This window comes from Platichthys flesus, chromosome 20, assembly GCF_949316205.1.
Source record: "Platichthys flesus chromosome 20, fPlaFle2.1, whole genome shotgun sequence".
Lineage (NCBI taxonomy): Eukaryota > Metazoa > Chordata > Actinopteri > Pleuronectiformes > Pleuronectidae > Platichthys > Platichthys flesus.
This window is the reverse complement of record NC_084964.1, coordinates 2,016,504-2,040,299: the sequence shown is the minus strand read 5'-3', so window position 1 is coordinate 2,040,299 and position 23,796 is coordinate 2,016,504. Positions and strand designations below refer to the sequence as shown.

At 38.1% G+C, this 23,796-nt stretch overlaps 10 non-coding genes across 10 annotated transcripts; all 10 read right to left on the bottom strand.

The window, feature by feature from the left end:
- Positions 1–6,428: 6,428 nt before the first annotated feature.
- On the bottom strand, positions 6,429–6,502 carry trnak-cuu (transfer RNA lysine (anticodon CUU)). The gene has a single exon. It is a non-coding gene; the product is annotated as a tRNA-Lys (tRNA).
- Positions 6,503–8,883: 2,381 nt separating this feature from the next.
- On the bottom strand, positions 8,884–8,957 carry trnar-ccu (transfer RNA arginine (anticodon CCU)). The gene has a single exon. It is a non-coding gene; the product is annotated as a tRNA-Arg (tRNA).
- A 923-nt stretch (positions 8,958–9,880) lies between these two features.
- On the bottom strand, positions 9,881–9,954 carry trnak-cuu (transfer RNA lysine (anticodon CUU)). Its single transcript has one exon. It is a non-coding gene; the product is annotated as a tRNA-Lys (tRNA).
- A 2,302-nt stretch (positions 9,955–12,256) lies between these two features.
- trnak-uuu (transfer RNA lysine (anticodon UUU)) lies at positions 12,257–12,330 on the bottom strand. Its single transcript has one exon. It is a non-coding gene; the product is annotated as a tRNA-Lys (tRNA).
- Positions 12,331–12,785: 455 nt separating this feature from the next.
- trnar-ccu (transfer RNA arginine (anticodon CCU)) lies at positions 12,786–12,859 on the bottom strand. Its single transcript has one exon. It is a non-coding gene; the product is annotated as a tRNA-Arg (tRNA).
- A 923-nt stretch (positions 12,860–13,782) lies between these two features.
- Positions 13,783–13,856, bottom strand: trnak-cuu (transfer RNA lysine (anticodon CUU)). Its single transcript has one exon. It is a non-coding gene; the product is annotated as a tRNA-Lys (tRNA).
- A 3,726-nt stretch (positions 13,857–17,582) lies between these two features.
- Positions 17,583–17,656, bottom strand: trnak-cuu (transfer RNA lysine (anticodon CUU)). Its single transcript has one exon. It is a non-coding gene; the product is annotated as a tRNA-Lys (tRNA).
- Positions 17,657–18,046: 390 nt separating this feature from the next.
- trnak-uuu (transfer RNA lysine (anticodon UUU)) lies at positions 18,047–18,120 on the bottom strand. The gene has a single exon. It is a non-coding gene; the product is annotated as a tRNA-Lys (tRNA).
- Positions 18,121–21,424: 3,304 nt separating this feature from the next.
- Positions 21,425–21,498, bottom strand: trnak-cuu (transfer RNA lysine (anticodon CUU)). Its single transcript has one exon. It is a non-coding gene; the product is annotated as a tRNA-Lys (tRNA).
- Positions 21,499–21,888: 390 nt separating this feature from the next.
- On the bottom strand, positions 21,889–21,962 carry trnak-uuu (transfer RNA lysine (anticodon UUU)). Its single transcript has one exon. It is a non-coding gene; the product is annotated as a tRNA-Lys (tRNA).
- Positions 21,963–23,796: the final 1,834 nt, after the last annotated feature.

The window sequence follows — 23,796 nt, the reverse complement described above, 5'->3', positions numbered from 1 at the left end:
TTGCTCTGAAGTATCCTTTAATAAGGAGTCTTTTAAGCTAAGACTTTGATCTGCATGCTGGTGCTCAATTCCGAATCTCAAAAGGTCCATAGCCCAACGTGGGGCTCGAACCCACGACCCTGAGATTAAGAGTCTCATACTCTACCGAACTGAGCTAGCCGGGCTTCTTCCTTATAACTTCCCATCACAATAGAAATGTTAGAATGCAAGAAATATGTTTCATGAGAAGTAAAACCCTTTACCTTTAATGTTTTCAGCACAAGTTCCGTGAACAAAAACACCCTGAACCATGTTGTCCAATTCTTTCGCAAGAAGATCAAACACACGCTTGTCATTGGTTTGGGATTCAATCTCTTGCAGTTTTCCATTCTAGTTTAGCTTTATAATCTAGACAAATTGATGGGTTTAATATATATATAATATTCTGATCAGCCGTTGATGTTTGCGAACTCTATTGAATGTATTTGCTCTGAAGTATCCTTTAATAAGGAGTCTTTTAAGATAGACTTTGATCTGCTTGCTGGTGCTCAATTCCTAACCTTAAAATCTCCATAGCCCAACGTGGGGCTCGAACCCACTACGCTGAGATTAAGAGTCTCATGCTCTACCGAACTGAGCTAGCCGGGCTTCTTCCTTGTAACTTCCCATCACAATAGAAATGTTAGAACGCAAGAAATATGTTTCATGAGAAGTAAAACCCTTTACCTTTAATGTTTTCAGCACAAGTTCCGTGAACAAAAACACCATGAACCATGTTGTCCAATTCTTTCGCAAGAAGATCAAACACACGCTTGTCATTGGTTTGGGATTCAATCTCTTGCAGTTTTCCATTCTAGTTTAGCTATATAATCTAGACAAATTGATGGGTTTAATATATACATAATATTCTGATCAGCCGTTGATGTTTGCGAACTCTATGGAATGTATTTGCTCTGAAGTATCCTTTAATAAGGAGTCTTTTAAGATAGACTTTGATCTGCATGCTGGTGCTCAATTCCTAACCTTAAAATCTCCATAGCCCAACGTGGGGCTCGAACCCATGACCCTGAGATTAAGAGTGTCATGCTCTACCGAACTGATCTGGCGCTTCTTCCAAATAACTTCCCATCACAATAGAAATGTTAGAATGCAAGAAATATGTTTCATGAGAAGTAATACCCTCTTGTATGAAAACAACCTAGGTCTGAGATAATGATCAGATTACAGAATAAGTTTTACCTTTAATGTTTTCAGCACAAGTTCCGTGAACAAAAACACCCTGAACCATGTTGTCCAATTCTTTCGCAAGAAGACCAAACCAACGCTTGTCATTGGTTAGGGATTCAATCTCTTGCAGTTTTCCATTCTAGTTTAGCTTTATAATCTAGACAAATTGATGGGTTCAATATATATATAATATTCTGATCAGCCGTTGATGTTTGCGAACTCTATGGAATGTATTTGCTCTGAAGTATCCTTCAATAAGGAGTCCTTTAAGCTAAGACTTTGATCTGCATGCTGGTGCTCAATTCCGAATCTCAAAAGATTCATAGCCCAACGTGGGGCTCGAACCCACAACCCTGAGATTAAGAGTCTCATGCTCTACCGAACTGAGCTAGCCGGACATCTTCCTTATAACTTCCCAACACAATAGAAATGTTAGAATGCAAGAAATATGTTTCATGAGAAGTAAAACCCTCTTGTATGAAAACAACCTAGGTCTGAGATAATGATCAGATTACAGAATACATTTTACCTTTAATGTTTTTGAGCACAAGTTCCATGAACAAAAACAACCTGAACCATGTTGTCCAATTATTTCGCAAGAAGATCAAACCAATGCTTGTCATTGGTTAGGGATTCAATCTCTTGCAGTTTTCCATTCTAGTTAAGCTAGATAATCTAGACAAATTGATGGGTTCAATATATATATAATTTTCTGATCAGCCGTTTATGTTTGCTTGGTGTGTGTGAACACTATGGAATGTATTTTCTCTGAAGTATTCTTTAATAAGGAGTCCTTTAAGCTAAGACTTTGATCTGCATGCTGGTGCTCAATTCCGAATCTCAAAAGCTTCATAGCCCAACGTGGGGCTCGAACCCACGACCCTGAGATTAAGAGACTCATGCTCTACCGAACTGAGCTAGCCGGACATCTTCCTTATAACTTCCCAACACAATAGAAATGTTAGAATGCAAGAAATATGTTTCATGAGAAGTAAAACCCTCTTGTATGAAAACAACCTAGGTCTGAGATAATGATCAGATTGGTTTGGGATTCAATCTCTTGCAGTTTTCCATTCTAGTTTAGCTTTATAATCTAGACAAATTGATGGGTTCAATATATATATAATATTCTGATCAGCCGTTGATGTTTGCGAACTCTATGGAATGTATTTGCTCTGAAGTATCCTTTAATAAGGAGTCTTTTAAGATAGACTTTGATCTGCATGCTGGTGCTCAATTCCTAACCTTAAAATCTCCATAGCCCAACGTGGGGCTCGAACCCACTACGCTGAGATTAAGAGTCTCATGCTCTACCGAACTGAGCTAGCCGGGCTTCTTCCTTGTAACTTCCCATCACAATAGAAATGTTAGAATGCAAGAAATATGTTTCATGAGAAGTAAAACCCTTTACCTTTAATGTTTTCAGCACAAGTTCCGTGAACAAAAACACCATGAACCATGTTGTCCAATTCTTTCGCAAGAAGATCAAACACACGCTTGTCATTGGTTTGGGATTCAATCTCTTGCAGTTTTCCATTCTAGTTTAGCTATATAATCTAGACAAATTGATGGGTTTAATATATACATAATATTCTGATCAGCCGTTGATGTTTGCGAACTCTATGGAATGTATTTGCTCTGAAGTATCCTTTAATAAGGAGTCTTTTAAGATAGACTTTGATCTGCATGCTGGTGCTCAATTCCTAACCTTAAAATCTCCATAGCCCAACGTGGGGCTCGAACCCATGACCCTGAGATTAAGAGTGTCATGCTCTACCGAACTGATCTGGCGCTTCTTCCAAATAACGTCCCATCACAATAGAAATGTTAGAATGCAAGAAATATGTTTCATGAGAAGTAATACCCTCTTGTATGAAAACATCCTAGGTCTGAGATAATGATCAGATTACAGAATAAGTTTTACCTTTAATGTTTTCAGCACAAGTTCCGTGAACAAAAACACCCTGAACCATGTTGTCCAATTCTTTCGCAAGAAGACCAAACCAACGCTTGTCATTGGTTAGGGATTCAATCTCTTGCAGTTTTCCATTCTAGTTTAGCTTTATAATCTAGACAAATTGATGGGTTCAATATATATATAATATTCTGATCAGCCGTTGATGTTTGCGAACTCTATGGAATGTATTTGCTCTGAAGTATCCTTCAATAAGGAGTCCTTTAAGCTAAGACTTTGATCTGCATGCTGGTGCTCAATTCCGAATCTCAAAAGATTCATAGCCCAACGTGGGGCTCGAACCCACAACCCTGAGATTAAGAGTCTCATGCTCTACCGAACTGAGATAGCCGGACATCTTCCTTATAACTTCCCAACACAATAGAAATGTTAGAATGCAAGAAATATGTTTCATGAGAAGTAAAACCCTCTTGTATGAAAACAACCTAGGTCTGAGATAATGATCAGATTACAGAATACATTTTACCTTTAATGTTTTTGAGCACAAGTTCCATGAACAAAAACAACCTGAACCATGTTGTCCAATTCTTTCGCAAGAAGATCAAACACACGCTTGTCATTGGTTTGGGATTCAATCTCTTGCAGTTTTCCATTCTAGTTTAGCTAGATAATCTAGACAAATTGATGGGTTCAATATATATATAATTTTCTGATCAGCCGTTTATGTTTGCTTGGTGTGTGTGAACACTATGGAATGTATTTTCTCTGAAGTATTCTTTAATAAGGAGTCCTTTAAGCTAAGACTTTGATCTGCATGCTGGTGCTCAATTCCGAATCTCAAAAGCTTCATAGCCCAACGTGGGGCTCGAACCCACGACCCTGAGATTAAGAGTCTCATGCTCTACCGAACTGAGCTAGCAAGAAATATGTTTCATGAGAAGTAAAACCCTTTACCTTAATGTTTTCAGCACAAGTTCCGTGAACAAAAACACCCTGAACCATGTTGTCCAATTCTTTCGCAAGAAGACCAAACCAACGCTTGTCATTGGTTAGGGATTCAATCTCTTGCAGTTTTCCATTCTAGTTAAGCTAGATAATCTAGACAAATTGATGGGTTCAGTATATATATAATTTTCTGATCAGACATTGATGTTTGCTTGGTGTGTGTGAACTCTATGGAATGTATTTGCTCTGAAGTATCGTTTAATAAGGAGTCTTTTAAGCTAAGACTTTCATCTGCATGCTGGTTCTCAATTCCTAACCTTAAAATCTCCATAGGCCAACGTGGGGCTCGAACCCACGACCCTGAGATTAAGAGTGTCATGCTCTACCGAACTGATCTGGCGCTTCTTCCAAATAACTTCCCATCACAATAGAAATGTTAGAATGCAAGAAATATGTTTCATGAGAAGTAAAACCCTCTTGTATGAAAACAACCTAGGTCTGAGATAATGATGAGATTACAGAATAAGTTTTACTTTTAAGTTTTCAGCACAAGTTCCGTGAACAAAAACACCCTGAACCATGTTGTCCAATTCTTTCGCAAGAAGATCAAACACACGCTTGTCATTGGTTTGGGATTCAATCTCTTGCAGTTTTCCATTCTAGTTTAGCTTTATAATCTAGACAAATTGATGGGTTTAATATATATATAATATTCTGATCAGCCGTTGATGTTTGCGAACTCTATGGAATGTATTTGCTCTGAAGTATCCTTTAATAAGGAGTCCTTTAAGCTAAGACTTTGATCTGCATGCTGGTGCTCAATTCCGAATCTCAAAAGCTTCATAGGACAACGTGGGGCTCGAACCCACGACCCTGAGATTAAGAGTCTCATGCTCTACCGAACTGAGCTAGCCGGACATCTTCCTTATAACTTCCCAACACAATAGAAATGTTAGAATGCAAGAAATATGTTTCATGAGAAGTAAAACCCTCTTGTATGAAAACAACCTAGGTCTGAGATAATGATCAGATTACAGAATACATTTTACCTTTAATGTTTTTGAGCACAAGTTCCATGAACAAAAACAACCTGAACCATGTTGTCCAATTATTTCGCAAGAAGATCAAACCAATGCTTGTCATTGGTTAGGGATTCAATCTCTTGCAGTTTTCCATTCTAGTTAAGCTAGATAATCTAGACAAATTGATGGGTTCAATATATATATAATTTTCTGATCAGCCGTTGATGTTTGCTTGGTGTGTGTGACCTCTATGGAATGTATTTGCTCTGCAGTATCCTTTAATAAGGAGTCTTTTAAGCTAAGACTTTGATCTGCATGCTGGTGCTCAATTCTGAATCTCAAAAGGTCCATAGCCCAACGTGGGGCTCGAACCCACGACCCTGAGATTAAGAGTCTCATGCTCTCCCGAACTGAGCTAGCCGGGCTTCTTTCTTATAACTTCCCATCACAATAGAAATGTTAGAATGCAAGAAATATGTTTCATGAGAAATAAAACCCTTTACCTTTAATGTTTTCATCACAAGTTCCGTGAACAAAAACACCCTGAACCATGTTGTCCAATTCTTTCGCAAGAAGATCAAACACACGCTTGTCATTGGTTTGGGATTCAATCTCTTGCAGTTTTCCATTCTAGTTAAGCTAGATAATCTAGACAAATTGATGGGTTCAGTATATATATAATTTTCTGATCAGACATTGATGTTTGCTTGGTGTGTGTGAACTCTATGGAATGTATTTGCTCTGAAGTATCCTTTAATAAGGAGTCTTTTAAGCTAAGACTTTCATCTGCATGCTGGTGCTCAATTCCTAACCTTAAAATCTCCATAGGCCAACGTGGGGCTCGAACCCACTACCCTGAGATTAAGAGTGTCATGCTCTACCGAACTGATCTGGCGCTTCTTCCAAATAACTTCCCATCACAATAGAAATGTTAGAATGCAAGAAATATGTTTCATGAGAAGTAAAACCCTCTTGTATGAAAACAACCTAGGTCTGAGATAATGATGAGATTACAGAATAAGTTTTACTTTTAAAGTTTTCAGCACAAGTTCCGTGAACAAAAACACCCTGAACCATGTTGTCCAATTCTTTCGCAAGAAGATCAAACCAATGGTTGTCATTGGTTAGGGATTCAATCTCTTGCAGTTTTCCATTCTAGTTAAGCTAGATAATCTAGACAAATTGATGGGTTTAATATATATATAATATTCTGATCAGCCGTTGATGTTTGCGAACTCTATGGAATGTATTTGCTCTGAAGTATCCTTTAATAAGGAGTCTTTTAAGCTAAGACTTTGATCTGCATGCTGGTGCTCAATTCTGAATCTCAAAAGGTCCATAGCCCAACGTGGGGCTCGAACCCACGACCCTGAGATTAAGAGTCTCATGCTCTACCGAACTGAGCTAGCCGGGCTTCTTCCTTATATCTTCCCATCACAATAGAAATGTTAGAATGCAAGAAATATGTTTCATGAGAAGTAAAACCCTTTACCTTTAATGTTTTCAGCACAAGTTCCGTGAACAAAAACACCCTGAACCATGTTGTCCAATTCTTTCGCAAGAAGATCAAACCAACGCTTGTCATTGGTTAGGGATTCAATCTCTTGCAGTTTTCCATTCTAGTTAAGCTAGATAATCTAGACAAATTGATGGGTTCAGTATATATATAATTTTCTGATCAGACATTGATGTTTGCTTGGTGTGTGTGAACTCTATGGAATGTATTTGCTCTGAAGTATCCTTTAATAAGGAGTCTTTTAAGATAGACTTTGATCTGCATGCTGGTGCTCAATTCCTAACCTTAAAATCTCCATAGCCCAACGTGGGGCTCGAACCCACTACGCTGAGATTAAGAGTCTCATGCTCTACCGAACTGAGCTAGCCGGGCTTCTTCCTTGTAACTTCCCATCACAATAGAAATGTTAGAATGCAAGAAATATGTTTCATGAGAAGTAAAACCCTTTACCTTTAATGTTTTCAGCACAAGTTCCGTGAACAAAAACACCATGAACCATGTTGTCCAATTCTTTCGCAAGAAGATCAAACACACGCTTGTCATTGGTTTGGGATTCAATCTCTTGCAGTTTTCCATTCTAGTTTAGCTATATAATCTAGACAAATTGATGGGTTTAATATATATATAATATTCTGATCAGCCGTTGATGTTTGCGAACTCTATGGAATGTATTTGCTCTGAAGTATCCTTTAATAAGGAGTCTTTTAAGCTAAGACTTTGATCTGCATGCTGGTGCTCAATTCCTAACCTTAAAATCTTCATAGCCCAACGTGGGGCTTGAAACCACGACCCTGAGATTAAGAGTCTCATGCTCTACCGAAATGAGCTGGCCGGGCTTCTTCCTCATAACTTCCCATCACAATAGAAATGTTAGAATGCAAGAAATATGTTTCATGAGAAGTAAAACCCTCTTGTATGAAAACAACCAAGGTCTGAGATAATGATGAGATTACAGAATAAGTTTTACCTTTCATGTTTTCAGCACAAGTTCCGTGAACAAAAACCGCCTGAACCATGTTGTCCAATTCTTTCGAAGAAGATCAAACACACGCTTGTCATTGGTTAGGGATTCAATCTCTTGCAGTTTTCCATTCTAGTTAAGCTAGATAATCTAGACAAATTGATGGGTTCAGTATATATATAATTTTCTGATCAGACATTGATGTTTGCTTGGTGTGTGTGAACTCTATGGAATGTATTTGCTCTGAAGTATCCTTTAATAAGGAGTCTTTTAAGATAGACTTTGATCTGCATGCTGGTGCTCAATTCCTAACCTTAAAATCTCCATAGCCCAACGTGGGGCTCGAACCCACTACGCTGAGATTAAGAGTCTCATGCTCTACCGAACTGAGCTAGCCGGGCTTCTTCCTTGTAACTTCCCATCACAATAGAAATGTTAGAATGCAAGAAATATGTTTCATGAGAAGTAAAACCCTTTACCTTTAATGTTTTCAGCACAAGTTCCGTGAACAAAAACACCATGAACCATGTTGTCCAATTCTTTCGCAAGAAGATCAAACACACGCTTGTCATTGGTTTGGGATTCAATCTCTTGCAGTTTTCCATTCTAGTTTAGCTATATAATCTAGACAAATTGATGGGTTTAATATATATATAATATTCTGATCAGCCGTTGATGTTTGCGAACTCTATGGAATGTATTTGCTCTGAAGTATCCTTTAATAAGGAGTCTTTTAAGCTAAGACTTTGATCTGCATGCTGGTGCTCAATTCCTAACCTTAAAATCTTCATAGCCCAACGTGGGGCTTGAAACCACGACCCTGAGATTAAGAGTCTCATGCTCTACCGAAATGAGGTGGCCGGGCTTCTTCCTCATAACTTCCCATCACAATAGAAATGTTAGAATGCAAGAAATATGTTTCATGAGAAGTAAAACCCTCTTGTATGAAAACAACCAAGGTCTGAGATAATGATGAGATTACAGAATAAGTTTTACCTTTCATGTTTTCAGCACAAGTTCCGTGAACAAAAACCGCCTGAACCATGTTGTCCAATTCTTTCGAAGAAGATCAAACACACGCTTGTCATTGGTTAGGGATTCAATCTCTTGCAGTTTTCCATTCTAGTTTAGCTATATAATCTAGACAAATTGATGGGTTTAATATATATATAATATTCTGATCAGCCGTTGATGTTTGCTTGGTATGTGTGAACTCTATGGAATGTATTTGCTCTGAAGTATCCTTTAATAAGGAGTCTTTTAAGCTAAGACTTTGATCTGCATGCTGGTGCTCAATTCCTAACCTTAAAATCTTCATAGCCCAACGTGGGGCTTGAAACCACGACCCTGAGATTAGGAGTCTCATGCTCTACCGAAATGAGCTGGCCGGGCTTCTTCCTCATAACTTCCCATCACAATAGAAATGTTAGAATGCAAGAAATATGTTTCATGAGAAGTAAAACCCTCTTGTATGAAAACAACCTAGGTCTGAGATAATGATGAGATTACAGAATAAGTTTTACCTTTCATGTTTTCAGCACAAGTTCCGTGAACAAAAACCGCCTGAACCATGTTGTCCAATTCTTTCGAAAGAAGATCAAACACACGCTTGTCATTGGTTAGGGATTCAATCTCTTGCAGTTTTCCATTCTAGTTTAGCTATATAATCTAGACAAATTGATGGGTTTAATATATATATAATATTCTGATCAGCCGTTGATGTTTGCTTGGTGTGTGTGAACTCTATGGAATGTATTTGCTCTGAAGTATCCTTTAATAAGGAGTCTTTTAAGCTAAGACTTTCATCTGCATGCTGGTGCTCAATTCCTAACCTTAAAATCTCCGTAGCCCAACATGGGGCTCGAACCCACGACCCTGAGATTAAGAGTGTCATGCTCTACCGAACTGAGCTGGCTCTTCTTCCAAATAACTTCCCATCATAATAGAAATGTTAGAATGCAAGAAATATGTTTCATGAGAAGTAAAACCCTCTTGTATGAAAACAGGCGGTTTAGTTCCGTGAACAAAAACCGCCTGGACAATGTTGTCCAATTCCTTCGCAAGAAGATCAAACACACGCTTGTCATTGGTTAGGGATTCAATCTCTTGCAGTTTTCCATTCTAGTTTAGCTATATAATCTAGACAAATTGATGGGTTTAATATATATAATTTTCTGATCAGACGTTGATGTTTGCTTGGTGTGTGTGAACTCTATGGAATGTATTTGCTCTGAAGTATCCTTTAATAAGGAGTCTTTTAAGCTAAGACTTTGATCTGCATGCTGGTGCTCAATGCCGAATCTCAAAAGGTCCATAGCCCAACGTGGGGCTCGAACCCACGACCCTGAGATTAAGAGTCTCATGCTCTACCGAACTGAGCTAGCCGGGCTTCTTCCTTATAACTTCCCATCACAATAGAAATGTTAGAATGCAAGAAATATGTTTCATGAGAAGTAAAACCCTTTACCTTTAATGTTTTCAGCACAAGTTCCGTGAACAAAAACACCCTGAACCATGTTGTCCAATTCCTTCGCAAGAAGATCAAACACACGCTTGTCATTGGTTTGGGATTTAATCTCTTGCAGTTTTCCATTCTAGTTTAGCTTTATAATCTAGACAAATTGATGGGTTTAATATATATATAATATTCTGATCAGCCGTTGATGTTTGCGAACTCTATGGAATGTATTTGCTCTGAAGTATCCTTTAATAAGGAGTCCTTTAAGCTAAGACTTTGATCTGCATGCTGGTGCTCAATTCCGAATCTCAAAAGATTCATAGCCCAACGTGGGGCTCGAACCCACGACCCTGAGATTAAGAGTCTCATGCTCTACCGAACTGAGCTAGCCGGACATCTTCCTTATGACTTCCAAACACAATAGAAATGTTAGAATGCAAGAAATATGTTTCATGAGAAGTAAAACCCTCTTGTATGAAAACAACCTAGGTCTGAGATAATGATCAGATTACAGAATACATTTTACCTTTAATGTTTTTGAGCACAAGTTCCATGAACAAAAACAACCTGAACCATGTTGTCCAATTATTTCGCAAGAAGATCAAACCAATGGTTGTCATTGGTTAGGGATTCAATCTCTTGCAGTTTTCCATTCTAGTTAAGCTAGATAATCTAGACAAATTGATGGGTTTAATATATATATAATATTCTGATCAGCCGTTGATGTTTGCGAACTCTATGGAATGTATTTGCTCTGAAGTATCCTTTAATAAGGAGTCTTTTAAGCTAAGACTTTGATCTGCATGCTGGTGCTCAATTCTGAATCTCAAAAGGTCCATAGCCCAACGTGGTGCTCGAACCCACGACCCTGAGATTAAGAGTCTCATGCTCTACCGAACTGAGCTAGCCGGACATCTTCCTTATAACTTCCCAACACAATAGAAATGTTAGAATGCAAGAAATATGTTTCATGAGAAGTAAAACCCTCTTGTATGAAAACAACCTAGGTCTGAGATAATGATCAGATTGGTTTGGGATTCAATCTCTTGCAGTTTTCCATTCTAGTTTAGCTTTATAATCTAGACAAATTGATGGGTTCAATATATATATAATATTCTGATCAGCCGTTGATGTTTGCGAACTCTATGGAATGTATTTGCTCTGAAGTATCCTTTAATAAGGAGTCCTTTAAGCTAAGACTTTGATCTGCATGCTGGTGCTCAATTCCGAATCTCAAAAGATTCATAGCCCAACGTGGGGCTCGAACCCACAACCCTGAGATTAAGAGTCTCATGCTCTACCGAACTGAGCTAGCCGGACATCTTCCTTATAACTTCCCAACACAATAGAAATGTTAGAATGCAAGAAATATGTTTCATGAGAAGTAAAACCCTCTTGTATGAAAACAACCTAGGTCTGAGATAATGATCAGATTACAGAATACATTTTACCTTTAATGTTTTTGAGCACAAATTCCATGAACAAAAACAACCTGAACCATGTTGTCCAATTATTTCGCAAGAAGATCAAACCAATGCTTGTCATTGGTTAGGGATTCAATCTCTTGCAGTTTTCCATTCTAGTTAAGCTAGATAATCTAGACAAATTGATGGGTTCAATATATATATAATTTTCTGATCAGCCGTTGATGTTTGCTTGGTTTGTGTGAACACTATGGAATGTATTTTCTCTGAAGTATTCTTTAATAAGGAGTCTTTTAAGCTAAGACTTTCATCTGCATGCTGGTGCTCAATTCCTAAACTTAAAATCTCCGTAGCCCAACATGGGGCTCGAACCCACGACCCTGAGATTAAGAGTGTCATGCTCTACCGAACTGAGCTGGCTCTTCTTGCAAATAACTTCCCATCATAATAGAAATGTTAGAATGCAAGAAATATGTTTCATGAGAAGTAAAACCCTCTTGTATGAAAACAGGCGGTTTAGTTCCGTGAACAAAAACCGCCTGGACAATGTTGTCCAATTCTTTCGCAAGAAGATCAAACACACGCTTGTCATTGGTTAGGGATTCAATCTCTTGCAGTTTTCCATTCTAGTTTAGCTATATAATCTAGACAAATTGATGGGTTTAATATATATAATTTTCTGATCAGACGTTGATGTTTGCGAACTCTATGGAATGTATTTGCTCTGAAGTATCCTTTAATAAGGAGTCCTTTAAGCTAAGACTTTGATCTGCATGCTGGTGCTCAATTCCGAATCTCAAAAGCTTCATAGCCCAACGTGGGGCTCGAACCCACAACCCTGAGATTAAAAGTCTCATGCTCTACCGAACTGAGCTAGCCGAACATCTTCCTTATAACTTCCCAACACAATAGAAATGTTAGAATGCAGGAAATATGTTTCATGAGAAGTAAAACCCTCTTGTATGAAAACAACCTAGGTCTGAGATAATGATCAGATTACAGAATACATTTTACCTTTAATGTTTTTGAGCACAAGTTCCATGAACAAAAACAACCTGAACCATGTTGTCCAATTATTTCGCAAGAAGATCAAACCAATGCTTGTCATTGGTTAGGGATTCAATCTCTTGCAGTTTTCCATTCTAGTTAAGCTAGATAATCTAGACAAATTGATGGGTTCAATATATATATAATTTTCTGATCAGCCGTTGATGTTTGCTTGGTGTGTGTGAACACTATGGAATGTATTTTCTCTGAAGTATCCTTTAATAAGGAGTCTTTTAAGCTAAGACTTTGATCTGCATGCTGGTGCTCAATTCCTAACCTTAAAATCTTCATAGCCCAACGTGGGGCTTGAAACCACGACCCTGAGATTAGGAGTCTCATGCTCTACCGAAATGAGCTGGCCGGGCTTCTTCCTCATAACTTCCCATCACAATAGAAATGTTAGAATGCAAGAAATATGTTTCATGAGAAGTAAAACCCTCTTGTATGAAAACAACCTAGGTCTGAGATAATGATGAGATTACAGAATAAGTTTTACCTTTCATGTTTTCAGCACAAGTTCCGTGAACAAAAACCGCCTGAACCATGTTGTCCAATTCTTTCGAAAGAAGATCAAACACACGCTTGTCATTGGTTAGGGATTCAATCTCTTGCAGTTTTCCATTCTAGTTTAGCTATATAATCTAGACAAATTGATGGGTTTAATATATATATAATATTCTGATCAGCCGTTGATGTTTGCTTGGTGTGTGTGAACTCTATGGAATGTATTTGCTCTGAAGTATCCTTTAATAAGGAGTCTTTTAAGCTAAGACTTTCATCTGCATGCTGGTGCTCAATTCCTAACCTTAAAATCTCCGTAGCCCAACATGGGGCTCGAACCCACGACCCTGAGATTAAGAGTGTCATGCTCTACCGAACTGAGCTGGCTCTTCTTCCAAATAACTTCCCATCATAATAGAAATGTTAGAATGCAAGAAATATGTTTCATGAGAAGTAAAACCCTCTTGTATGAAAACAGGCGGTTTAGTTCCGTGAACAAAAACCGCCTGGACAATGTTGTCCAATTCCTTCGCAAGAAGATCAAACACACGCTTGTCATTGGTTAGGGATTCAATCTCTTGCAGTTTTCCATTCTAGTTTAGCTATATAATCTAGACAAATTGATGGGTTTAATATATATAATTTTCTGATCAGACGTTGATGTTTGCTTGGTGTGTGTGAACTCTATGGAATGTATTTGCTCTGAAGTATCCTTTAATAAGGAGTCTTTTAAGCTAAGACTTTGATCTGCATGCTGGTGCTCAATGCCGAATCTCAAAAGGTCCATAGCCCAACGTGGGGCTCGAACCCACGACCCTGAGATTAAGAGTCTCATGCTCTACCGAACTGAGCTAGCCGGGCTTCTTCCTTATAACTTCCCATCACAATAGAAATGTTAGAATGCAAGAAATATGTTTCATGAGAAGTAAAACCCTTTACCTTTAATGTTTTCAGCACAAGTTCCGTGAACAAAAACACCCTGAACCATGTTGTCCAATTCCTTCGCAAGAAGATCAAACACACGCTTGTCATTGGTTTGGGATTTAATCTCTTGCAGTTTTCCATTCTAGTTTAGCTTTATAATCTAGACAAATTGATGGGTTTAATATATATATAATATTCTGATCAGCCGTTGATGTTTGCGAACTCTATGGAATGTATTTGCTCTGAAGTATCCTTTAATAAGGAGTCCTTTAAGCTAAGACTTTGATCTGCATGCTGGTGCTCAATTCCGAATCTCAAAAGATTCATAGCCCAACGTGGGGCTCGAACCCACGACCCTGAGATTAAGAGTCTCATGCTCTACCGAACTGAGCTAGCCGGACATCTTCCTTATGACTTCCAAACACAATAGAAATGTTAGAATGCAAGAAATATGTTTCATGAGAAGTAAAACCCTCTTGTATGAAAACAACCTAGGTCTGAGATAATGATCAGATTACAGAATACATTTTACCTTTAATGTTTTTGAGCACAAGTTCCATGAACAAAAACAACCTGAACCATGTTGTCCAATTATTTCGCAAGAAGATCAAACCAATGGTTGTCATTGGTTAGGGATTCAATCTCTTGCAGTTTTCCATTCTAGTTAAGCTAGATAATCTAGACAAATTGATGGGTTTAATATATATATAATATTCTGATCAGCCGTTGATGTTTGCGAACTCTATGGAATGTATTTGCTCTGAAGTATCCTTTAATAAGGAGTCTTTTAAGCTAAGACTTTGATCTGCATGCTGGTGCTCAATTCTGAATCTCAAAAGGTCCATAGCCCAACGTGGTGCTCGAACCCACGACCCTGAGATTAAGAGTCTCATGCTCTACCGAACTGAGCTAGCCGGACATCTTCCTTATAACTTCCCAACACAATAGAAATGTTAGAATGCAAGAAATATGTTTCATGAGAAGTAAAACCCTCTTGTATGAAAACAACCTAGGTCTGAGATAATGATCAGATTGGTTTGGGATTCAATCTCTTGCAGTTTTCCATTCTAGTTTAGCTTTATAATCTAGACAAATTGATGGGTTCAATATATATATAATATTCTGATCAGCCGTTGATGTTTGCGAACTCTATGGAATGTATTTGCTCTGAAGTATCCTTTAATAAGGAGTCCTTTAAGCTAAGACTTTGATCTGCATGCTGGTGCTCAATTCCGAATCTCAAAAGATTCATAGCCCAACGTGGGGCTCGAACCCACAACCCTGAGATTAAGAGTCTCATGCTCTACCGAACTGAGCTAGCCGGACATCTTCCTTATAACTTCCCAACACAATAGAAATGTTAGAATGCAAGAAATATGTTTCATGAGAAGTAAAACCCTCTTGTATGAAAACAACCTAGGTCTGAGATAATGATCAGATTACAGAATACATTTTACCTTTAATGTTTTTGAGCACAAATTCCATGAACAAAAACAACCTGAACCATGTTGTCCAATTATTTCGCAAGAAGATCAAACCAATGCTTGTCATTGGTTAGGGATTCAATCTCTTGCAGTTTTCCATTCTAGTTAAGCTAGATAATCTAGACAAATTGATGGGTTCAATATATATATAATTTTCTGATCAGCCGTTGATGTTTGCTTGGTTTGTGTGAACACTATGGAATGTATTTTCTCTGAAGTATTCTTTAATAAGGAGTCTTTTAAGCTAAGACTTTCATCTGCATGCTGGTGCTCAATTCCTAAACTTAAAATCTCCGTAGCCCAACATGGGGCTCGAACCCACGACCCTGAGATTAAGAGTGTCATGCTCTACCGAACTGAGCTGGCTCTTCTTGCAAATAACTTCCCATCATAATAGAAATGTTAGAATGCAAGAAATATGTTTCATGAGAAGTAAAACCCTCTTGTATGAAAACAGGCGGTTTAGTTCCGTGAACAAAAACCGCCTGGACAATGTTGTCCAATTCTTTCGCAAGAAGATCAAACACACGCTTGTCATTGGTTAGGGATTCAATCTCTTGCAGTTTTCCATTCTAGTTTAGCTATATAATCTAGACAAATTGATGGGTTTAATATATATAATTTTCTGATCAGACGTTGATGTTTGCTTGGTGTGTGTGAACTCTATGGAATGTATTTGCTCTGAAGTATCCTTTAATAAGGAGTCTTTTAAGCTAAGACTTTGATCTGCATGCTGGTGCTCAATTCCGAATCTCAAAAGGTCCATAGCCCAACGTGGGGCTCGAACCCACGACCCTGAGATTAAGAGTCTCATACTCTACCGAACTGAGCTAGCCGGGCTTCTTCCATATAACTTCCCATCACAATAGAAATGTTAGAATGCAAGAAATATGTTTCATGAGAAGTAAAACCCTTTACCTTTAATGTTTTCAGCACAAGTTCCGTGAACAAAAACACCCTGAACCATGTTGTCCAATTCTTTCGCAAGAAGATCAAACACACGCTTGTCATTGGTTTGGGATTCAATCTCTTGCAGTTTTCCATTCTAGTTTAGCTTTATAATCTAGACAAATTGATGGGTTTAATATATATATAATATTCTGATCAGCCGTTGATGTTTGCGAACTCTATGGAATGTATTTGCTCTGAAGTATCCTTTAATAAGGAGTCTTTTAAGATAGACTTTGATCTGCTTGCTGGTGCTCAATTCCTAACCTTAAAATCTCCATAGCCCAACGTGGGGCTCGAACCCACGACCCTGAGATTAAGAGTGTCATGCTCTACCGAACTGATCTGGCGCTTCTTCCAAATAACTTCCCATCATAATAGAAATGTTAGAATGCAAGAAATATGTTTCATGAGAAGTAAAACCCTCTTGTATGAAAACAACCTAGGTCTGAGATAATGATGAGATTACAGAATAAGTTTTACTTTTAAAGTTTTCAGCACAAGTTCCGTGAACAAAAACACCCTGAACCATGTTGTCCAATTCTTTCGCAAGAAGATCAAACCAACGCTTGTCATTGGTTAGGGATTCAATCTCTTGCAGTTTGTGTGTGAACTCTATGGAATGTATTTGCTCTGAAGTATCCTTTAATAAGGAGTCTTTTAAGCTAAGACTTTCATCTGCATGCTGGTGCTCAATTCCTAACCTTAAAATCTCCATAGGCCAACGTGGGGCTTGAACCCACGACCCTGAGATTAAGAGTGTCATGCTCTACCGAACTGATCTGGCGCTTCTTCCAAATACTTCACATCACAATAGAAATGTTAGAATGCAAGAAATATGTTTCATGAGAAGTAAAACCCTCTTGTATGAAAACAACCTAGGTCTGAGATAATGATGAGATTACAGAATAAGTTTTACTTTTAAAGTTTTCAGCACAAGTTCCGTGAACAAAAACACCCTGAACCATGTTGTCCAATTCTTTCGCAAGAAGATCAAACACACGCTTGTCATTGGTTTGGGATTCAATCTCTTGCAGTTTTCCATTCTAGTTTAGATTTATAATCTAGACAAATTGATGGGTTCAATATATATACAATATTCCGATCAGCCGTTGATGTTTGCGAACTCTATGGAATGTATTTGCTCTGAAGTATCCTTTAATAAGGAGTCCTTTAAGCTAAGACTTTGATCTGCATGCTGGTGCTCAATTCCGAATCTCAAAAGATTCATAGCCCAACGTGGGGCTCGAACCCACAACCCTGAGATTAAGAGTCTCATGCTCTACCGAACTGAGCTAGCCGGGCTTCTTCCTTATAACTTCCCATCACAATAGAAATGTTAGAATGCAAGAAATATGTTTCATGAGAAGTAAAACCCTTTACCTTTAATGTTTTCAGCACAAGTTCCGTGAACAAAAACACCCTGAACCATGTTGTCCAATTCTTTCGCAAAAAGATCAAACACACGCTTGTCATTGGTTTGGGATTCAATCTCTTGCAGTTTTCCATTCTAGTTTAGCTTTATAATCTAGACAAATTGATGGGTTTAATATATATATAATATTCTGATCAGCCGTTGATGTTTGCGAACTCTATGGAATGTATTTGCTCTGAAGTATCCTTTAATAAGGAGTCCTTTAAGCTAAGACTTTGATCTGCATGCTGGTGCTCAATTCCGAATCTCAAAAGCTTCATAGCCCAACGTGGGGCTCGAACCCACAACCCTGAGATTAAAAGTCTCATGCTCTACCGAACTGAGCTAGCCGAACATCTTCCTTATAACTTCCCAACACAATAGAAATGTTAGAATGCAGGAAATATGTTTCATGAGAAGTAAAACCCTCTTGTATGAAAACAACCTAGGTCTGAGATAATGATCAGATTACAGAATACATTTTACCTTTAATGTTTTTGAGCACAAGTTCCATGAACAAAAACAACCTGAACCATGTTGTCCAATTATTTCGCAAGAAGATCAAACCAATGCTTGTCATTGGTTAGGGATTCAATCTCTTGCAGTTTTCCATTCTAGTTAAGCTAGATAATCTAGACAAATTGATGGGTTCAATATATATATAATTTTCTGATCAGCCGTTGATGTTTGCTTGGTGTGTGTGAACACTATGGAATGTATTTTCTCTGAAGTATTCTTTAATAAGGAGTCTTTTAAGCTAAGACTTTCATCTGCATGCTGGTGCTCAATTCCTAACCTTAAAATCTCCGTAGCCCAACATGGGGCTCGAACCCACGACCCTGAGATTAAGAGTGTCATGCTCTACCGAACTGAGCTGGCTCTTCTTCCAAATAGCTTCCCATCATAATAGAAATGTTAGAATGCAAGAAATATGTTTCATGAGAAGTAAAACCCTTTACCTTTAATGTTTTCAGCACAAGTTCCGTGAACAAAACACCCTAAACCATGTTGTCCAATTCTTTCGCAAGAAGATCAAACACACGCTTGTCATTGGTTAGGGATTCAATCTCTTGCAGTTTTCCATTCTAGTTTAGCTATATAATCTAGACAAATTAATGGGTTTAATATATATAATTTTCTGATCAGACGTTGATGTTTGCTTGGTGTGTGTGAACTCTATGGAATGTATTTGCTCTGAAGTATCCTTTAATATGGAGTCTTTTAAGCTAAGACTTTGATCTGCATGCTGGTGCTCAATTCCGAATCTCAAAAGGTCCATAGCCCAACGTGGGGCTCGAACCCACGACCCTGAGATTAAGAGTCTCATGCTCTCCCGAACTGAGCTAGCCGGGCTTCTTCCTTATAACTTCCCATCACAATAGAAATGTTAGAATGCAAGAAATATGTTTCATGAGAAGTAAAACCCTTTACCTTTAATGTTTTCAGCACAAGTTCCGTGAACAATAACACCCTGAACCATGTTGTCCAATTCTTTCGCAAGAAGATCAAACACACGCTTGTCATTGGTTTGGGATTCAATCTCTTGCAGTTTTCCATTCTAGTTAAGCTAGATAATCTAGACAAATTGATGGGTTCAGTATATATATAATTTTCTGATCAGACATTGATGTTTGCTTGGTGTGTGTGAACTCTATGGAATGTATTTGCTCTGAAGTATCCTTTAATAAGGAGTCTTTTAAGCTAAGACTTTCATCTGCATGCTGGTGCTCAATTCCTAACCTTAAAATCTCCATAGGCCAACGTGGGGCTCGAACCCACGACCCTGAGATTAAGAGTGTCATGCTCTACCGAACTGATCTGGCGCTTCTTCCAAATAACTTCCCATCACAATAGAAATGTTAGAATGCAAGAAATATGTTTCATGAGAAGTAAAACCCTCTTGTATGAAAACAACCTAGGTCTGAGATAATGATCAGATTGGTTTGGGATTCAATCTCTTGCAGTTTTCCATTCTAGTTTAGCTTTATAATCTAGACAAATTGATGGGTTCAATATATATATAATATTCTGATCAGCCGTTGATGTTTGCGAACTCTATGGAATGTATTTGCTCTGAAGTATCCTTTAATAAGGAGTCTTTTAAGATAAGACTTTGATCTGCATGCTGGTGCTCAATTCCGAATCTCAAAAGGTCCATAGCCCAACGTGGGGCTCGAACCCACTACGCTGAGATTAAGAGTCTCATGCTCTACCGAACTGAGCTAGCCGGGCTTCTTCCTTGTAACTTCCCATCACAATAGAAATGTTAGAATGCAAGAAATATGTTTCATGAGAAGTAAAACCCTTTACCTTTAATGTTTTCAGCACAAGTTCCGTGAACAAAAACACCATGAACCATGTTGTCCAATTCTTTCGCAAGAAGATCAAACACACGCTTGTCATTGGTTTGGGATTCAATCTCTTGCAGTTTTCCATTCTAGTTTAGCTATATAATCTAGACAAATTGATGGGTTTAATATATATATAATATTCTGATCAGCCGTTGATGTTTGCGAACACTATGGAATGTATTTGCTCTGAAGTATCCTTTAATAAGGAGTCTTTTAAGATAGACTTTGATCTGCATGCTGGTGCTCAATTCCTAACCTTAAAATCTCCATAGCCCAACGTGGGGCTCGAACCCATGACCCTGAGATTAAGAGTGTCATGCTCTACCGAACTGATCTGGCGCTTCTTCCAAATAACTTCCCATCACAATAGAAATGTTAGAATGCAAGAAATATGTTTCATGAGAAGTAATACCCTCTTGTATGAAAACAACCTAGGTCTGAGATAATGATCAGATTACAGAATAAGTTTTACCTTTAATGTTTTCAGCACAAGTTCCGTGAACAAAAACACCCTGAACCATGTTGTCCAATTCTTTCGCAAGAAGACCAAACCAACGCTTGTCATTGGTTAGGGATTCAATCTCTTGCAGTTTTCCATTCTAGTTAAGCTAGATAATCTAGACAAATTGATGGGTTCAGTATATATATAATTTTCTGATCAGACATTGATGTTTGCTTGGTGTGTGTGAACTCTATGGAATGTATTTGCTCTGAAGTATCCTTTAATAAGGAGTCTTTTAAGCTAAGACTTTCATCTGCATGCTGGTGCTCAATTCCTAACCTTAAAATCTCCATAGGCCAACGTGGGGCTTGAACCCACGACCCTGAGATTAAGAGTGTCATGCTCTACCGAACTGATCTGGCGCTTCTTCCAAATACTTCACATCACAATAGAAATGTTAGAATGCAAGAAATATGTTTCATGAGAAGTAAAACCCTCTTGTATGAAAACAACCTAGGTCTGAGATAATGATGAGATTACAGAATAAGTTTTACTTTTAAAGTTTTCAGCACAAGTTCCGTGAACAAAAACACCCTGAACCATGTTGTCCAATTCTTTCGCAAGAAGATCAAACACACGCTTGTCATTGGTTTGGGATTCAATCTCTTGCAGTTTTCCATTCTAGTTTAGATTTATAATCTAGACAAATTGATGGGTTCAATATATATACAATATTCCGATCAGCCGTTGATGTTTGCGAACTCTATGGAATGTATTTGCTCTGAAGTATCCTTTAATAAGGAGTCCTTTAAGCTAAGACTTTGATCTGCATGCTGGTGCTCAATTCCGAATCTCAAAAGATTCATAGCCCAACGTGGGGCTCGAACCCACAACCCTGAGATTAAGAGTCTCATGCTCTACCGAACTGAGCTAGCCGGGCTTCTTCCTTATAACTTCCCATCACAATAGAAATGTTAGAATGCAAGAAATATGTTTCATGAGAAGTAAAACCCTTTACCTTTAATGTTTTCAGCACAAGTTCCGTGAACAAAAACACCCTGAACCATGTTGTCCAATTCTTTCGCAAAAAGATCAAACACACGCTTGTCATTGGTTTGGGATTCAATCTCTTGCAGTTTTCCATTCTAGTTTAGCTTTATAATCTAGACAAATTGATGGGTTTAATATATATATAATATTCTGATCAGCCGTTGATGTTTGCGAACTCTATGGAATGTATTTGCTCTGAAGTATCCTTTAATAAGGAGTCCTTTAAGCTAAGACTTTGATCTGCATGCTGGTGCTCAATTCCGAATCTCAAAAGCTTCATAGCCCAACGTGGGGCTCGAACCCACAACCCTGAGATTAAAAGTCTCATGCTCTACCGAACTGAGCTAGCCGAACATCTTCCTTATAACTTCCCAACACAATAGAAATGTTAGAATGCAGGAAATATGTTTCATGAGAAGTAAAACCCTCTTGTATGAAAACAACCTAGGTCTGAGATAATGATCAGATTACAGAATACATTTTACCTTTAATGTTTTTGAGCACAAGTTCCATGAACAAAAACAACCTGAACCATGTTGTCCAATTATTTCGCAAGAAGATCAAACCAATGCTTGTCATTGGTTAGGGATTCAATCTCTTGCAGTTTTCCATTCTAGTTAAGCTAGATAATCTAGACAAATTGATGGGTTCAATATATATATAATTTTCTGATCAGCCGTTGATGTTTGCTTGGTGTGTGTGAACACTATGGAATGTATTTTCTCTGAAGTATTCTTTAATAAGGAGTCTTTTAAGCTAAGACTTTCATCTGCATGCTGGTGCTCAATTCCTAACCTTAAAATCTCCGTAGCCCAACATGGGGCTCGAACCCACGACCCTGAGATTAAGAGTGTCATGCTCTACCGAACTGAGCTGGCTCTTCTTCCAAATAGCTTCCCATCATAATAGAAATGTTAGAATGCAAGAAATATGTTTCATGAGAAGTAAAACCCTTTACCTTTAATGTTTTCAGCACAAGTTCCGTGAACAAAACACCCTAAACCATGTTGTCCAATTCTTTCGCAAGAAGATCAAACACACGCTTGTCATTGGTTAGGGATTCAATCTCTTGCAGTTTTCCATTCTAGTTTAGCTATATAATCTAGACAAATTAATGGGTTTAATATATATAATTTTCTGATCAGACGTTGATGTTTGCTTGGTGTGTGTGAACTCTATGGAATGTATTTGCTCTGAAGTATCCTTTAATAAGGAGTCTTTTAAGCTAAGACTTTGATCTGCATGCTGGTGCTCAATTCCGAATCTCAAAAGGTCCATAGCCCAACGTGGGGCTCGAACCCACGACCCTGAGATTAAGAGTCTCATGCTCTCCCGAACTGAGCTAGCCGGGCTTCTTCCTTATAACTTCCCATCACAATAGAAATGTTAGAATGCAAGAAATATGTTTCATGAGAAGTAAAACCCTTTACCTTTAATGTTTTCAGCACAAGTTCCGTGAACAATAACACCCTGAACCATGTTGTCCAATTCTTTCGCAAGAAGATCAAACACACGCTTGTCATTGGTTTGGGATTCAATCTCTTGCAGTTTTCCATTCTAGTTAAGCTAGATAATCTAGACAAATTGATGGGTTCAGTATATATATAATTTTCTGATCAGACATTGATGTTTGCTTGGTGTGTGTGAACTCTATGGAATGTATTTGCTCTGAAGTATCCTTTAATAAGGAGTCTTTTAAGCTAAGACTTTCATCTGCATGCTGGTGCTCAATTCCTAACCTTAAAATCTCCATAGGCCAACGTGGGGCTCGAACCCACGACCCTGAGATTAAGAGTGTCATGCTCTACCGAACTGATCTGGCGCTTCTTCCAAATAACTTCCCATCACAATAGAAATGTTAGAATGCAAGAAATATGTTTCATGAGAAGTAAAACCCTCTTGTATGAAAACAACCTAGGTCTGAGATAATGATCAGATTGGTTTGGGATTCAATCTCTTGCAGTTTTCCATTCTAGTTTAGCTTTATAATCTAGACAAATTGATGGGTTCAATATATATATAATATTCTGATCAGCCGTTGATGTTTGCGAACTCTATGGAATGTATTTGCTCTGAAGTATCCTTTAATAAGGAGTCCTTTAAGCTAAGACTTTGATCTGCATGCTGGTGCTCAATTCCGAATCTCAAAAGATTCATAGCCCAACGTGGGGCTCGAACCCACAACCCT